The following is a 16,021-nucleotide window of genomic DNA, read 5'->3' as shown; positions in this document are numbered from 1 at the left end:
GTGTACGAACTGTATAGTTCTCTTGACTTCTTTGGTTAATCTTAGAATAGCTTTCCCTGGTCCAACACCCTAGAGAGGATCAGAGATAATGGGAGCTGTAGTCCAACAGTCCCCTGGAGGATACTAGAATCTGGAGAATGCTGTGCTAAGCCAGAGCTTGGGGGATTCTAGGAGCGCAGATCACTAGAAAAGGCAATAATGCTAGGAAAGGTAGAGGGTAGTAGGAAGAGAGGAAGACCACATGCCACATGGTTGGACTCAATCAGGGAAGTCACAGGCATGAATTTGGAAGACCTGAGCATAGCAGTGGAGGATAGGGGATCTTGGTGATGTTTCATACACAGGGTCACCACAAATTGGGATCGATTCAAGGGCAGCTAACAACAAGAGAAGAATAACTTTCCATGTTTTCCTCTATACAGTTATGCTTGCCTGTACAACCTACTGTACCTATGAAGGACTTACTGTAACTACATTTCCTCCACCCACCCTGACAGTGCCTTTGAAATTCACCTGCAGTAATAACACTTCCTGGTACAGTATCTCCTTCCATAATAAGTATGCAGATATTTCGTTTCCTTCCCTTCTTTCTAATTTCCTCTCCAGTTATATTCTGAAGCCATTCTTGACTGGCTGTGGGAGGAGGGCATGAATGTTGCAGCTACTAAAATAATGCAACAGAGATTTCATTGTCTACATCTTTAGGGCAACAACAGAGAACACAACTCTCAAACATATCCTGTCTTCCACTCAGTAACAGACTGACCCCCTTAAACAGTCTGTTATCTTTATTTCCTAGAATCCCGCCCCCCCATCAAAAGCAGATTTTAACATGTAGCAGAAAATTGCAATTACCCAAAATTAATTTTCCTTCCTGTAAGAAAAGTCATTTCTCTAGCACAGAGGTGTTGTTGTTGCAGAGGATGAGCTGCCTCCCATTGGAGCCTAAGAGTGCCACAACCCCTCCTGTTACATGCTCCCCGTACCAGGGTGATCTGATGTTATAAATGCAAAGGAGGACAAGGTACCATAAAATGTAGGACATTTCCAAATAAAAGCTAAAAACACTAATAGAAATATACATTCAAGCTTCTGCTCAGAATGGAGGACATTTTGGAATTCCTCCTGGACAAAAAGCTCAAATGGAGGGCATGTTCTAGAAATCTGTCATCTTGGCAAGCATTGCTTTAGGTGAAGGAGAGACTTTTCTTCAACCAAGAAGTAAATCAGCAGTTTACTTCCTGGTTGAAAAAAGTCCTCTTCTTGGCTTAATAATAATAATAATAATAATAATAATAAAATAACCTTATTTATATCCCGCTTTTCTGTTGCCAAACAATCAAAGCAGCTTACATCTAAAAATCAGTTCAATATACAATAGATTATATGTACAATATCCCCATACCCCCCTAAAATAGAATTCAACATAGTACAATTAAAATTAGTCTGTTAAAAACAAATAAGAAACATGGTAATCACAATAGTAATCAATGTGGCTGAATGATGCACTATACATGGTGGGAAGGGGGTTCATTTCTGTTTTTATCCGGCTGAGGAGTTCTATTCAGGAATAAAAGTCTCTTCCCTCCTCTAAACATGGTAAAATTACTCTCTCCAGATTTTTTTGAGTAAAATTACTCCCCCCACCCAATAATTTGTTTTGTTAAAAAATAAGAGTGGGATTTACTCTCCCCACCTCAGCTCCAACAACTAGTGGCTAAATAAGACACACGAAAGCCCAGAAAGTAGAATAATAATCAGGAGCATTACCATTTGTTCATCTTAACAATAAAAATATTGGAATCTGTACTGAACAGTTCTATTCGTTCTAAAGTAGACAAATAAGCAAGCCAAGAATTAAAACTTTTTACTGCTAGTAGCAAAGGAAACAAAACATTTTATCTTGTGAGATGTTTAGCCTTCTCTGTCAGAGAGCTTTGATGCCACAACAAACTATAAATCCCAGGATTCCATAGCACTGAGCAATGGCAGTTAAAGCGGCATCAAAGTGCATTATTTTTGCAGTGCAGAGGCAGCCACTCTTAACAAGACTTTAATGGCTGTTTTTTTGCATGTATAAATGCCCAACATCCAAGAGATCAAACTGCCTATCTGTGGCAACGTGCACAACACACAACATATCTACAGTTGTGAATATCTGAAAATCCCATGCCTCCAACAGCCTCACTTTGGCAGGGACATTCATGATTTAATCTTCTGTCTTCCCACTTTTTCATCTACTTTTCAAATGTCTCAGTTTTAATCCCATCTTCCCACTTTTCCCTTGTCGTCCTCAACTTATTTCAACTTATTACTGCAAACTGAGTTAAAATACAGAAGTAGATTGCACTCAGTTAACTCTACACAGAAGGAGAGGAGAGGATGGTCCCCTGCTTTCCTGTAAAACTCAAGAAAAAGCAGATTGCTGCAGCCTCATCTAGCTTGTCTGTTCTTCCTTATTAATATCTTTTGCCAACTTGACCACATACATACAAAACCCCATATATATTTTTTCATCAGCAAAGGGGAAGAGAGATGTCAAGAGCAATAGCACTCTGATCATGTGATGGGCCTTTCCTTTTTACTCCTACCCACAACTTCACCCTGAGCTTGCCTCCATGGCACTTCCACTATTTCGCTTGGGCAGAGAATCCACTAGAATCAGGGAAGAGAATTATCTTCTAAATGCATCCAGCCTTTAGATCCGGGCCATACAGACAGTTGTTTTAACTGCTAAAAGCAAAGGAAAATTGTTATGATTAACAACTAGTAATCGATTATATATATATATATATATATATATATATATATATATATATATCCACAAATTAATGATTCTCTTAAAATTAATTTAAAACATTGATTTTAAAGCATTTAAAAACTTGTTTTGAACACCAAGATCAAAGTCCACCACACCCCATTAAAAAACCCTTCTGCACAATCAATTAAAAGCCAAAGCCCTATTGAAAGAAAAAAGATTTTCACCTAGCAATATTCTACAGAACTGATAGAGCAAGCTTATTTCCAGGGACACTCAACATATCTGCAGGAGAGAGAAAAGAATTGGTTTTAGAAAACCAAAGGGAACTAGTCACGGGTCCTATATTTAAGTCTACTAGCTCTGTGTAGTTTGGAAGGATTCAATGAAGACTGGATATTGTTGCTACACGCTACAGAAATGAAAAGGATGAAATGCCAAACACATGTTGCACCAACTGTGTTTTCCAGCCCATTGCTTACTCAATTCTAGAAATATCCACCACTTCTAGACTAGACACACTAGTTCTTCTCGCTCTGGTCTCTTTCAAGAAAGAGGAAGTGAAACTTTTCATGACAAAACTATCAGCATTTTACAGTCTAGCAGCACAAGGCCAGCCACGTTCATTTTGAATGATGCCCTGCTGTCTTAAATGGAGCCTACTTGGTTTGCACAAGACGGCAACCGAGAGGAAGCAAATCTAAGACTGTAGTATGACCGGTCACACATGTGGGTCGTTTAAAGCAGGTGCCCTAGCTAGCATAAAGCCAATGTTGAAGGATGATGGTACTTAGAGTGTAATAAGCTACAGAGGGCCAAACACTCCCTGCTCCTGGTCCAAAAGCTGTGCTGACCCATATGGCCGATGGACTGGCAGGAAATCAGAATGGTAAAAGCGAGACTGGCCTGTAATTGTTTCTGTCCAGGGGCTCAAGAAAACCACGATTTACATTGCAATCCTTTTTATGTCCATCTTCTCAGTAGCAAGCATCATTGTGTTCAAAGAGATTTTCTCCTAGTTAAGAGTCGGTGTGATGGGCTAGGACACTGGGGGCCCAAACAGACAGGCCAGAATAAAGCTGCTTTGGGCCACTTCAGAGGTATGCTGTTTAAATGATGCCTGTGTCCTAAGAGTCCAGAAGCCATGCTAAGGCCACACTCCAGGCCTAAGGACTAGAGCGCTGCTTTGGCGCATCTTCTGGCCTCTTAAGATGTGTGTGTCATTTAAACAGCATACCTCCAAAGTCACCTGAAGCAGCTTTATTTTGGCCTGTCTGTATGGGCCCTGAGAGGCCAGGGTTTGAATCCCTGCATGTCCACGTAAACTCACTGGGTGACCTTGGGCAAGTCACACTCTCTCAGCCTCAGAGGATGGCAAGGGCAAACTCCCTTTGAAGAAACCTGCCGAAAAAAGCCCTTGATAGGTTCGCTTGGTTGTTGTTGTTGTTGTGTGCCTTCAAGGTGGCTTCCAAGTCATGGGGTTTTCTTGGCAAGTTTCTTCAGAGGGGGTTTCTCCAGAGTGCGACTTGCCCAGGGTCAGCCAGGGGGGCTTCTTTGGCCACGGCAGGATTTGAACCCAGCTCTGCAGAGTCCTAGTCCAGCTCCTATTGTTTGGAATATTTACTGTTGATAGATCCGCCTTAGGGTCGCCATAAGTCATAAACAATCTGAAGGCGCACAACAAGCGTGTCTCCTCCAGGTGGGGCCCAAGGAGGGCTTGGCAAAGCAGGAAGAAGAGCAGAAAGAGGAAGGCCGAGGAGGAGGAGGAGGAGGAGGAAGGGCTCCGGGGTCCTCTTCCGAGGGAAGCCCCCTCTCTCTCTGGCCCCCTCCAGCTCCCGCCCAAACCCTCCTCAAGAGAGAGGAAGCAGCAGGTGAGCGCCTCTGAGGCGGAGCAAAGAGGAGGAGGAAGAAGAGAAGAGGGAGGGAGGGAGAAAGGAAGAAAGAGAGAGAGAGCGAGAGTGGGGCGGTCCCCAGGCAGCCCGGCCCCAGACTCTTCGGAGCGCCCAGCAACTCCGGTGCGCTTCTGGCGCCAGGCAAAAAGGCTCCCCGGAGGAGGAGGGTGAGTAGTAGAGGGTCTGGACTGAGGGGCTCCGGGGGAGGAGGAGGAGGAGGGCGGGCAGGCAGGGGTCCCCTTCCCCCTCTTCCCCCTCTTCCTCCGGGCTCTTGCCCTTCTCCTCCCTTTTCTCCTCTTCCTCAAGACTCTTTTCCTCCCCTCCTCCTCCTCGGGACGCTTTCCTTTCTCTCCCTTTTCTCTTCTTCCTCGGGGCTCTTCGTCTTCTCCTCTTTCCTCCTCCTCTTCCTTAGAACTTTTTCTCCTCTTCCTCTTCCTCTGGGCTCTTTCCCTTCCCTCCTTTTCCTCCTCTTCCTCGGGCTCTTTCTCTCTCTCTCTCTCCTCCTCTCCTCTTCTCCCTCCTGCTCCTGGAGGGGGGCTGCTGCCTGAGCCTGGCTTGCCCCTGCCCTCCTGCTCTCCTCCTCGCTTGGAGCCGGGGTTGAGACAGAGAGCCATTGGAGGGAGCCCCTGGGGCCAGCTCTCCGCCGGGCTCTGCTGGGAGTTTTCCCGGTCCCTCCGGAGGTGTGGGGTGTGTGTGTGGGGGGGTATGTGTGCCTCGGGGGGGGGGGAGTTTGTAGCCTCTGCCCTGGGATTGGCTCTCCTCCTGGGACTTCCTCGTTTGAAGAGCCTCCATGTTTCCTCCTCTGCGCTCAACCAAAGGGAGGAAAAAACCTTGACTGATGGTTGCTTTGGGGGTGCCTTCCCCTCCTGGGCTGCATCCACACTGGAGAAATCATCCTGATTAAGTGGCATGGCTCAGTGCTGTGGGATTCTGGGAACTGTCGTTTGTTGTGGCCCCAACCTACAGTTCCCAGAATCCCACAGCGCTGAGCCACTTAATCAGGATGGTTTCTCCAGTGTGGATGCAGCCCAGTGTAGCTTACTGCATAGATCTGCCTTAAAAAGGGGACTGTCAAGTCCTTAGAGTCTGGGGGGGGGGGGTTACACTCAGAGGAAAGGGAGGAACTAGCAGGGAGGGGAAAGTAGGCAACAGGATCCTGAAGCACCTTTGAGACTAGCTGAAAGAAAGAAACTCTCAGAGGTGCTGTAAGATCCCTTTGGGGAATTCTGGGAGTTGGAGTTTGTTCCGTTCTGGGCCCATAACAATCTCCAACTCCCAGAATTGCATAGCCTTGAGCCAAACAACAAGCTAAAGCAGTGCCAAGCCGGGCTATTTCTCCAGTGTGAATGCAGCCTTTGGGATTACTGCTCCACCGCAATGTCCAGTGGGTTTGTGAAATCATCCTTGTGGTCTCTTTCTTTCCCGCCAACCTTTCCCCATTTGCTAAAGCTAGGCAGAGCATGTGGGCTCACTGTCCAGGATCAGGTGTGGCCTTCTCCTGCTTTTTCCTAAGCCACCATGGCTGCTGTCCATAGGTATTTGTTTTCGTTTGGGGAGGAGGGGTGTTTGCTTGGTCACATGAGGTATGGCTGGGTTGGCTTGGATTAGTCATCTCAGGTTATTTGACAGTTTAAGAGTGTTTCGGCTGAGCACTTGTCCTCTGTTTCCGACAGACAGGCTTGCTTTTCAGTGGCTGATGGGCTTGTATTCATTCCCCTCTTTCAAGTCTAAAGTTTTGGACAGAGGTCCAAAACACACTGCAGAATTAATCCCAGTTTATGCCACTTTAACTGTCCTGGCTCAGTGCCACGGAATCATGGGAAATGTAGTTTATTTTGCCACCAGAGCTCTCTGACAGAGAAGGCTAAATGTCTCACAAAACTACAGTCGGCCCTTCTTATACACGGATTTTTTATACACGGATTCAAGCATACACGGTTTGAAAATGTTCCAAAAAAGTATAAATTTACCTTGATGTTCCATTTTTTATTAGGGACACCATTTTGCTATGTCATTATACTTAATGGGACTTGAGCATACACGGATTTTATTATACACGGGGGATCTTGGAACCAAACCCCAGCGTATAACAAGGGTCCACTGTACAGTTCCCCAAATTACCTAGCATTGAGCCAGGGCAGTTAAAGTGGTCTCAAGCCAAGTTATTTGGGACCAGAGATATATCTAATGTCTGCCTGGTCTCTTCCAGACACTTCAGTTCTACGTGAGCGCATAGTATTTAAAACATCTTCTTAACTACAGCTGTGCCGCCATTACTTGAGAGAACGTGTCCTGGTTTTACAGGCCCATAAAACTATGGTGGCTGGACATTTTGACACAAATGCCACAAGTGAATTTCAGCGTGTGTAGTAACACCACTCTCGTGTACACATAGTACTTTAGTAGCGGGACCCACAGGACTTCCTCTTCCTATACAAAGCCTCAAGGGTGGCAGCCATACTACACTGCAGGTTGCCCTCTCCTCACTCCTCCCAAATTGAAAACAGTTGCTTGAAAATCGTATCAGTAGATTGAGCAATATGTGGCTTCTTCCTGTCACAGTAGCAGCTATATTTCTAAATGAAATGGTTGGCTGATACCAATGACTGCTCCTCTATACTTGGGTCATTGATTCCAGGAAGTGTAGCAAGCTGTGCCTGGAGAACAAATAGGGAGGAGTTTATCACTGAGCTCATAAATATCTGGGAATGCACGATGGGTGTAATTTGCTTATCCGTAAATCAGATTTAATGCAGATTGTGAAAACTCTGGAGCCAGTTAATGGGAGAGTGAAGCAGCATATTAAACCAATGGGAGAGTGAAGCAGCGTATTAAACCAGTACTCTTTTTGGCTGCAATCCTGTGCACATATTTCTAAGAGCAGCCCACTTTTTAACCAGTTGGGCTTGTGGCTGATCAAATGCATAAGTTTCTCAGTTTGTATATTCACGTTTGATATGATAAGACACATTTTCAATGTCGCTAGCCTTAAATGATGACACATATCTGACGATGCATGATAGGAGAACATTTGTGCTCTAATAGTTAGAGCAGCAGTTGAGGATTCCCAAATTCAAAGTTCAGCTTTCCCCTTCTAAGTCACAACATTTACTTGAGTCTTGAGCTCACCTACCCCATAGGGCTCTCATGGGATTAAACTGCATGAAGGAGGATAATTTAGGAAAGTCAGGATATAAGCGCAGTAAATAAAAGTCCGTGTTTTCAAATACATACAGGTGTGCATACTTTTATTAGGATTCATAAATTGTGTAGAGTTATGTCAAGTGATTCAACGAGTTTGAAAATGGATCATAAAGAGAAATATTACTTAGTGAAAATAGTTCAGGAGTAGTCCAATTCCCCTTGGTGGTACTAATGTGAATCACTGGGGAGAATAGCACTTTTATGATATTCCTCATCAAACACCAGCATGACCTTTATTTCAGTACTACTGAAACTGGTGGTCCATAGACCAATGCCTGCCTGTAAGCCCTTGGCTATTGGTCTACAGTAGGTTTCTAGGATTCTGTGTGAATATGATAATATGGCACAAATATGGTATTGATCCTTGGTACATTTGGAAGAAAAGAAATGCTCAATCCATCACATCAGAGCATTTGAGAAGCCCTGCTTTATTTGATAAGCCTCTTTATATGACAGCCTGAGCATGTAAGTGAGCTTTAGTCTTGTTGAAGTCAGCTAAAAAGAGCATATGTTGTACCTGGCAAGTATAGAATTGCAATTATTACAAAGGAACAGGAGTACATTCCTGGCCTTTGGACTTGTGGGTGTAGGTGAGATGAAAGTCAGTGTCCAATGCTGCAGGTGATTTCATTCTTTCATTTATTGAAATTTGCATCTCTTAATTCAGAGGATAGCAATGGCAAACCCCCTCTGAAGAAACCAGCCAAGGAAACCTTGTGACAGGTCACGATTAGTAGGAAATGACAGCACACAATGACAAGAACAAATCTCTTCAATACTCTTTAGAATACCAGAATAATTTGACAATAATTTGACTCTTAGTACAGTAACAAAGCAGATTTTTTTTAAAAAAACTGGTCTGCGAAAGCTTCTGCTATGAGTTTCTTTCTTTCAGTTAGTCTCAAAAGTGCTACAGGATCCCTTTGCATATGGATTATCCAGGTTAACATGGCTGCTTTTTTGAACTCTTTAGGGAGGGCACTGCATAACTAGGGTGCTCCTTCCAAAAAGGCTTTTTCATCTTTTGGAGAATGCCTTGCAAAGACCTCACCAAACAGTTTTTGAACATTGGTGGACTGATATTGGAAGAAGATTCTAATCCATTTAGGACTTTAAAAGTAAGAAGCAGCACTTTGAATTAGATCTAAAAGTGAGCAGGCAGCCACCCAGGTTATTATATGATTGTTTTTATTCCTACATAAATTTATGTGGATTTAGGCTGCATCTATATTGCAGTAATAATGCAGTTTGTCAATTCATTAACTGCCATGGCTCAATGCTACAGAATTCTGACATTTGTTGTGGCACCAGAGTTCTATCAGAAAAAGGCTAAATATCTCACAAAACGACAAATATTGGATTGACAGATCCCTGAATTCAGTAGCATTGAGCAATGGTAGTCAAAGCAGTGTCAAATGGCATTATTTCTGCAGTACAGATTAGACCTTAGTCAGCTAAGATATATCATTATAATTGATTAAGCTGTCTTTAATAGGCTAATAACCCTATGAGTAAATGATTCAACTTCCTAATGATTTAAATTTACAACTGACATATGGAGGTAAAAATGGGGACAGTATTACATTTTGTATTGGGAAATCCCTCCAGAACAGTGTTGGGACACGGAGTGCTGCCAGAAGAAAGGAGAAAGTCCTGTTGGGCTAGCTGACTTCCACTAGCCACCAGTTACAACAACAGTGATATAACCTGCCTTGGCTTGTGAAATTTCTTTATTTACTCAGAAGTAGCCATACTTGCATAAATTTCTTGTTAACCTTATGCAAATCCTTGTTATCAGAATGCCAGAAAAGATTCTTAAAAAGATTCTTAGTGTAGTGTCATTTAGGCCAAAATGACAATGGTAAAGCTGAGTCACCAGGGTGGAAGTGATTGTAACACATCATTGTATTTAAACTTTTGTTTATGATATCAAAACATAAAGCTCAGAACATATGCTCTTTCTTACATAATTCTATTGCTTGTTCCCTGTTATCTTTTTAAAATTTATTATTATTTTTGCATTTGAAGACTTGTGGTGAAAGGAGAGTAATACATGTTGTGTCTTATGAGCATTGATACTATTTCAAGTTATATAGTGGACTCTTTGTATACATGGGAGATCTGTTCTGGACACACACACCCCCAGCATATGGGAAAAACTGTGGGACCTCAAGTCCCGTTGATTTCAATGGCGGTGTGTTCCTGCCCGCGCACCACAGGCACGCATACCATTTTGTCCCCCTGGGCTTGTTGTCTGTGTGAGCTCATACGGCAAGCCCACATATGGGGCAGGGGGACTGTATTTGTTGTTGTGTACCTTCAAGTCATTTCTGACTTATGGTGACCCTAAGGTGAATCTGTCATGGTGAGTTTCTTGGCAAGATTTGTTCAGATATTTAATCAGAAATTTAAAGTCTTTTTACATGTGAATGCAAACACTCACTGAGATGGATTTCTAACATTCCCTTGTGTGAAGTGATTTATAGGGTATTTTTGATTGCATAGAAATCCATTCTCCCATAAAGAAATTTTGCCAGGACAAAGATTTAGGCACAGACTGTACTAGCTTGTCATAACTCAAGATGTGGGGAAAAGCACTGAAATAGACAAACCTTAGTGCTCATCAGCTTGAATAAAATAACTTGCTTTCTTTGAATTTGGTATATTTATGGACCCATGGAAATCCAATATATTTCAAGAATTAAAAATACCTCATCTTCGTAGGAGTGCTTGTGGGTGCAGATTGAAAGGTATTCCATGATACCCAAACACACAGGGCCTGAAAACCAATGTTCTTATGAAGTAGAAAATTTATTTAGAGTAGCTGATAGACACCCTTTACTGAAAAAAATACTATCACTATTACTTACAACAGGAAAAAAGTGTGTGTGTAAGTAAACCCCAGGTTCATTGTTATGAAGTGGAAACATTCTGAGGTAAGAAGAGCTAATGCGGATGCTGTGCAACTGGGAAGAAGAAAAATAATTCAACTACAATGCAACACATACTGTTAACAATTAAGATTTGAGCTACATGTTGGCAAAACAGTCTAGCATTACCATGAGTTGTAGGGTTGTTTGCAATTTCTTTTGAAAATGGGTTGTTTGAGCTCATAACCAGAAATGACCGGTTAAATTTAGTTGATGGGGAGTGATGAAAATGCTCTGCTTCACCAGTGAGACATGAAAGCAGCATTAAATAGGCAAGTTAACACATGTAATGGCTGACTTGGAAAAAATGTTGAGTTGTAAATGCATAATAGAAAAGTAAGGAACAAAACTGAGAGCAGCAATATGCATAGAAATTGGTAAGACAAAGTCATCTTTAAACTATCCATGGTATATGTGTATATTTATCCTAAAACATCTATCACTCCAGACTAGCTAAAGCTTACTATATTCTCTAAAGTGTCAGCTAAACTTTAAAGGAAAATATGAGGTGTGAACTGGAAATTTGTAGGTACCTATCCCAAGCAGGCAAAACAGGGACCTACAGGCTTAGAGAAAAACCAGGAAAGGCTGTTACAGCAAGAGACACTGGGGTTTTTAAATATACAAAAGCAAGGTTTGAGCATTTCAAAGGAATACTTAGCAAAATTAAAAAAGCAGAATTCATTCAGAATTGTTCGGAAACTAATCTAACCATCCCCAAAATCTGTCTTGGGGCAGAATTATCAAGAGCAGCTTCAAAAATGGAAGGCATAACTAATTTTATCAGAATACAGTCCAGTACTTCTGGCTGATTGCTCTGCTTGCTACACAAAGTGTCACACCTTGAAACTTCTTCTCGCTGGTGTATTGTGTCATGCTTTACCAAGCTTTGTCAGTGCAGCAGTCAGTAAATCTACATATCAAACCTCTGGTAGTGACAATTTTCCACCCTCAAGGAAGGGCAGACTTGCTAGAGAATTAAAGTTTTACTCCCATTCCATTGACCTTGGCCTGAAGCAGATGGGCAAAAAGTGCCAGCTTTGGGTCGCATTTGGGGTTGTGGCATGCAGACAGTGCACGCCCTGAAAGCATTTGGAAGCCACACTAAGAGCTTTCCAACCTGGAAAAGCCAACATGATGAAAAAAGAGCAATGAAAATCTGTTTCTGCCAGCAGCCAGGCTTGGGATTGCAGCAGCAGTCTGCTTCAGAAGCGGGTCTGTGCAGTCACTGTGCAATCAGGGCTGGCATGGTCCCAGCATGATCCTTTTGGTCCATCTGCTTTGGGCCCTTGTCCCCAATATCTGGTTATCCAAGTTGAAATCTGAGTGGCATCTGTCACTGAGAGTGTTTTGACAGCATGATAAACTGTTGGTAAAAGACCCACACTTTAAACTACTGGACCAAGACTAAAATTCTGCTGTTACCATATAAAGCCCTAAACAACATGGGACCAGGGATCATCTTGTCCCTAATTAGCTATTATAATGTTGAGGTAGACTATCTTTGGTGGTGCCTCATAACTGTGATGTTCACTTTATTTTAAGAGCTGTCTCTTTACATGGGCTTTCCCTAGGTACTAGTTTTTCTTTTTGTTCTTGCAGACTAGCAAAATTTGTTGCTGAACAGTAGAAATGTCTCTTCTTAGGTTTTTTTTTTCTCCCCATGCTTTGATAGGTCTCTTGGGAAGTGGCATATAAATGTGCAAAAGAAAAAGAGAGAGACTTCTTGTGGCAAGTAGTGCACAAAATGAGAGTGTCGAATTTGCATGTGATATCTTCCATTAAGATGCTTCTATGAAGTAAACTGAAGTTTGCAATTATAAGGGAATTTGTTTTTCTTGCAGCACAATCCTACTCAGAGATAACTTCCATTGCATTTTGTTGGACTTTCTCCTATTAAAATGGGTATAGGAATGCCTTTTCATGCCATTTTGGTTTTATACATACAGCAGTGTATAACTGTGGGGCATTCACAATTTTCATGCCAGGAGGTAACAGCGTATTCCCTTTTCACATACCAGCTTTTCATGTGATTGTCACTGGTAAGGCACTACAAAAGTGTTACCAGTTTTTGCTAACAGAATTTCAGAGCATGTTAGCATAAATAGAACCTTGATTGTAGGTATTTTAGTTCTCTGAGCTTCAATAGTGTGAAATTTCTTTACCACAACACTCAGTAATGTATTTTGAAGTAGTTTATGGTAGGAAATTTTCCTGGGTATATTTTGCCTGTTTTTATGTAGTGTTTATATTGTAATATATTAATTATATTAATTATAGTGTGTGCATGCCTTCAAGTCACCTGTCAACTTATGGTGACTGCTGTGGTGGTGTTGCTAAAATGAACAATAATGACTGTGTAAAATTGTAAAACTTCTGGCTAATTGTATTTATCCTTGCCGTTCTAATGTTCGCCAAATATTTAACTTACACTCCAAGAGTGATGCTTAGCTGCTAAGTAGACAAACAGCAAACTATACCAATGAGTTTATGTTAGATATCAGTAGATGAATTGATGGTAAAGAATCACATAGGTTCTAATTTCATCATCACATTTTTCTGCTTCATTCAGGTTCTGAGATCTCATATAGACAAATACTTTTCCATTCTTCTAACGATAGGCGATTGGGAGAACACAATTGGTTTATATACACTGCTCCCTCCTCTTCTCTCACAGCTGAATTTCCCCCAATACATTTACACAGCTGTCACTTGACATATCTGCACCAGCAGTTTTTCTTTTTCCTGACATTTAATAAAATGGGCACAACTGACAGTTTCACACCATGGCTAAAAGGGTGTTTGCAAGCCAGTGTTGAAGCAGTAAATTTTGAAGAGTAGGCCTTTTCATGGTGATAGACCGCACACCCCATGAGATACAGGTGGCCAGGCTGATCTGTATATATAAAAAACAAATTACTTGAAATTTTCATCTCCATCAGGAGCAACTGTTTCATAAAGCTAATAATTCTTGCCCACTTTTGACCAAGACAAAATACAGCAAGGATAACTCATAACATTTCATTGTTACTGGGACTGAAGCTACAATCAGAACAATTAGGAGAGCATTGATAATGCCATCATCCCTGCTAGTCAGAAAAGTTCAGGGGCGTAGGCCCTGTGAGCATAGGACCCACAAACATCAGTAGCTAGCTAATGAACGGCGAGTGAAGGAAAGGAAGGTATTTAGATGCCAGAAGAGAGTCTGTACAGTGGAAGCCCCCACCCCCCCGCCATGCATACCAAAATCCATGAATGCTCAAATTCCATTTTATACAATGATGCAGTAAAATGGTGTCCCTTATGTAATAAGGAAAAAATCAAAGTTTGCTTTCTTGGATTTTTTAAAAAACATTTTCAAGCTGTGGATGGTTGAATTTGTAGATACGAAGGCCCAACTATACTGTGCTATTAATCTCTAAACCATGGTTATGACATTAGACAGCTTTGTGACTGCACAAGTCACAGTTAAACATGGTTTTCAGCTTGAGACAAAAAATAATAATACCCAAACAATGCTGCCTTGCCTTTGGTGTACTACCGTATATACTCATCTATATGTTGAGATATTTATGCCCAAAATTGACCCCAAAATCCTGGGACAACTTATATATGGGTCAATACAGTAATGTAATGATGGCAACTCATTCAGTGACAAACACACAAACATACACCTTCCTCCCTCCCTGCCTGGGAATGGACTGTTGGAAGCAGAGAGAGTTCAGGGCGATTTTGATTTCTATGGTAGCAACAGCTAATCCAGTCACAAACACACACACACACCAGTCACAAACAAACACACTCAGGGAGCAATAGCTGATCCAGTGAGAAACACAAACACACACTTTCCTCCCCACTTTCCCTCCCTGCCTGGGAATGGGCTGCTGCAAGCTAACAGAGTGCAGGGCGATTTTGATTTCTTTGTAACAGCTGATCCAGTCACAAAGACAGACAGACAGACAGACACACACACACACACACACACACACACTCACACCTTCCTCCAGTCCAGATACATACATGCACACACACGCTTTCTCTCCCTACATGCCTTAGCTCCTTTTATGTTTGGCTCTCCCCCAACTGACCCTTCGCCCCTGCCGCTCCCTCGCCCTCTTTGAGAAAACAAGCCAGCCACTGCAGACAACTCTGGATGGGCCAGCAGTAAAGAGCTTCCATTCCGGGGACAGTCTATTGTAAAAGTAGGTTTCTTGATGGGATTGAAGGGGCAGAGGGCACTTGTGACTGTTGAACCCCACTCCAAGGAAAAAATGGCTGTAGCCGGGGCTCTTTTGTGCTTCCTCACTGCAGCAGAGAAACAGCCTCTGTCCACTGCTGGGGAAATGCTGAAGAGCCACCATGGACCTGAGGAGCCTCAAAGTTTTACCATCGACGAAGCCACAGGTCATACCAAAATCCATAACTTTGGCCCGAAAACATGCCCTCGAGTTATACATGAGATTAACTTATAGTCAAGTATATGTACTTATCCTACTGGTGACTGAGTCATTTGGTGGTGAAAAGGATATCTTTGAAATCTTTTCTTGGTGATGTGGAGCACCTCATGGTGATCACTTTTCACCTAAACATGTAATACTTTGAAACTGTATTTCAGAAAACATTGCTAGCTTGATAATGTTGACAGAGAATTAGAGTTTGAGAGTGTCTTGGTAGGTGCAGTGGCCTAGACAGGACTAAAAAGAAGGCAGGCATGAGATAGGGTGGGAGGGACAAACATTGTCCTATCATTGTCCAGGGAGGAACATCTTTGTCCAGGGAGGAACATCTTTACCTTCAAGAAACCCACTGGGTGACCTTGGGCAAGTCACGCTCTTATCCTCAGAGGATGGAAATGACAAACCCCCTCTGAAGATTGCCAAGAAAATCCTATGATAGGTTCACCTTAGGGTCACCATGAGTAAAAAATGACTTTGAGGCACACAGTGTGTCTAGAAGTTTCAGTAAGTGTAAATCGGGGCAGTTAAACTGCTAAGCTGTGTGTGGTACAATACACCAGTAGTGAAAGGTATGGCATAGCATTATAAACCTGATCAGCTCTTAATGTAAACAGAAAATGCTCCATGTTGTCCATTTGATACCTCTTATTCAGGCATGTAAACATGGGCTTTCTCTGTCTTTCCTATAATCACAGAATAAATTACTAACCAAATTGCCTCCTGTCATGATTTTTATTTCACTTTATTTTACATTGTCTTGGTAGCTCTGTATCAAGAGTT

At 42.2% G+C, this 16,021-nt stretch overlaps 1 protein-coding gene across 3 annotated transcripts in view; it reads left to right on the top strand.

Moving 5' to 3' along the window:
* The window catches only part of PRKCD (protein kinase C delta), a 131,519-nt gene that overhangs the window by 39,480 nt on the left and 76,018 nt on the right, over positions 1-16,021 (top strand). The window contains exon 1 of one of the 3 annotated variants that reach the window (XM_042452296.1): positions 4,566-4,817. The exons of 1 other annotated variant lie outside the window; for it this stretch is intronic. The gene's annotated coding sequence lies outside the window, so the exon portion shown is untranslated. Of the gene's footprint in view, positions 1-4,565; positions 4,818-14,168; positions 14,987-16,021 lie in introns of those variants that run through there. One more of the 3 variants, XM_042452298.1, reaches the window with a different exon arrangement.

This window comes from Sceloporus undulatus, chromosome 2 (assembly GCF_019175285.1).
Source record: "Sceloporus undulatus isolate JIND9_A2432 ecotype Alabama chromosome 2, SceUnd_v1.1, whole genome shotgun sequence".
Lineage (NCBI taxonomy): Eukaryota > Metazoa > Chordata > Lepidosauria > Squamata > Phrynosomatidae > Sceloporus > Sceloporus undulatus.
The sequence above is the reverse complement of the archived record's forward strand: the minus strand, read 5'-3'. Positions and strand labels throughout refer to the sequence as shown.